We start from the raw sequence: 2,323 nt of genomic DNA on the forward strand, positions 1-2,323 counted from the left end.
GATACAACTAGTCCATATATTGCTTCTTTGGTGACCGTTGATTACCAATCTGAGTCGAATGATGGTCATGACGCATACGGGTGGGTGGACTACGCCGGCACAATCTACTTGGTCCACGCCGTATCGCATAAGTGCAGCCCCGGCGCAATCGTTTGCGTCACAGGCGTTGAAACGGTTGCACGCAAGACCTACAAGGCGAAAAGCGCGGAACCAACTAACAAATTAAAAGAGACCGTTGATTTGTGTTGCAACGAGTTGTTGCCGGAAGGAGCCACCGTGTCTGTGGCATTCGTGGACCAAAACTCGCAAGGACCATAATTCGAATCCCAATCGCAGGATCGCGTCGACGATAATAGAGATGAAGAATGCTGCGGGGTATAATTCGGCCGGCGCTGGGTTCGAAGTGCCCACCTCATCGGTGGCATTCGAGGTGACGTCAATAAACTTGGTGAGGCAGCGTCGATCTTCAGGCAAGAAAATTTTCATCGGCGCATTCACCGGTTCTTGAGCATCGCCTAACGCACAATGCGCAAATTTTCTGGAAGTCGTGTTTGGTGCGACAGGAGCTCGAACCGATCTGCATACTTCTGGACCACATGAATGATGTGATATGAAGCAGTTGGCGACTTCAAAATCCACCAGCTCGTTCGAGGAACGTGATGTGCATGCGCAATGCCGCGGCTGTGCGCAGTAGCTCAAGAAGAGCACTGCGAGCACTGTCCCATGCCGAACGAGGACTTTGACGCATCATGCGCATGTGCATTGATTGCAGCCGTCGAGGTGTCCACTTTTGCACGGTTCGAGCGCCAGAACGAACAGCATATCGACCACCTGGAGCTCACTGCAGGGATCTGGAGCGGTGTACAAGAGCGTTTGTGGATCTCGGCCCTGAATAGCGATGTCTAAAACATGGAGACGGTAGCAACGTCGGCCGTTTCAATACTTGACGCGGCACTTTGTCGCCCAACCCACGAGCGTCAACACCCAATATCAAGGTACTTTTGACCGCGTACTTTAACTGGTGAGTTGGCGGTTGGCGGCACCTGAGCTGATTGCTACACGGTACGAAACACCCGCTAGAGGTGTCTCGTTTTAATATAAACGTTCTGCGTCACGTCGCAATCCCATCATCCTTTCTGGCCACGCGATTCGCGCTGCAGCCTCATCACGTTTTAAGCGGAGTGTCTCCACCCGCATCCGTCCAGTGCGAATTGTGTCCGAAAAGACCAACTTCAACATCAACGGGCAGCCGCGCTGGACGACCAGAGTACTACTTAGTAGATGCAAGCAAGGTTCGAGGTCACAAAGTGGTGGGTGTTCCGAATAGCAGGAGCTGTAGCGGGGCGAGGCTCGCCTTTGTGACGTCAAGAAGGCGACGACGTACCGTGCAGGAGCTATATTGTATAGGCCAAATGTTGAAGGTTAGCCAAGAATGTATGGTCATTATTAACAAGCCAGTTCGATCAAAGCCCACGGGACGGTATGCAAACCGACGGGCTACTAGTTGGCCAACACCTAGGTGTGCACCTCTCGCTCATCGGTGGCGAGGGGATACCGTCGCGGTCCCAAGGGGATGCTTGCTATAAGCTCCTCTGAAGTGAGCGACGTGCTCGTTGAAGCAAGATACTAGTGCACCCAATAAGATTCTAGTCATGGGTCAATGTACTAGTACACCCAAGTACGAGACCCATTATTTTTCTTGAGGCAACGCGCTCCGGCCCGATAAAGTGTGCTTCGCCAGCTCTCCGCGTCAAGCGCAGGCTTCCAAATTACCGTTATCCATTGCATCCTTCGCGCGTTGCATTGGACCAATCCAGGGTCGCACGATTTCTCATTGGCCCGCACCGACTTCAACTTTCAACATTTGCCTTCCTCTTGGACCTCCCGGTAGCCCATTGATGTCGTACTGTACAAAGATACATTATGTATCTAAAAAGGGTATGTATTTACAGAGGTACAAAACCATGCACAATAAAATGCTTTTACAGGTCCTACATGCGACCTCTTAGGTCTATATCGCGACAAATTCATATGCCTAATGTATCCCATTCAAGAGGAGATCAAGTTTGAGAAGTTGCATCAAGACAGATACGTCTCCATAAGACATCTTGGGGATCGGACCAGTGCACTCGCCGGCATAAGCAGCCCATTCATTTCAGCGTGGTTCGATGAAGAGAAAAATCGTATCCTCGCGCACTGGGCTCTTTGTACCATTCCTCAACTCACCGTCTCGGGCGCACCTCCATCAAACTAGAAGAATGCCCGAATTCACCAAAGAAGCTGGTATTGCCTTTGCCCTCACGTGGGCCGCAGCAGTCGCGAC

Source organism: Saprolegnia diclina (assembly GCF_000281045.1).
Source record: "Saprolegnia diclina VS20 unplaced genomic scaffold supercont1.51, whole genome shotgun sequence".
Classification (NCBI taxonomy): Eukaryota; Oomycota; class Saprolegniomycetes; order Saprolegniales; family Saprolegniaceae; genus Saprolegnia; species Saprolegnia diclina.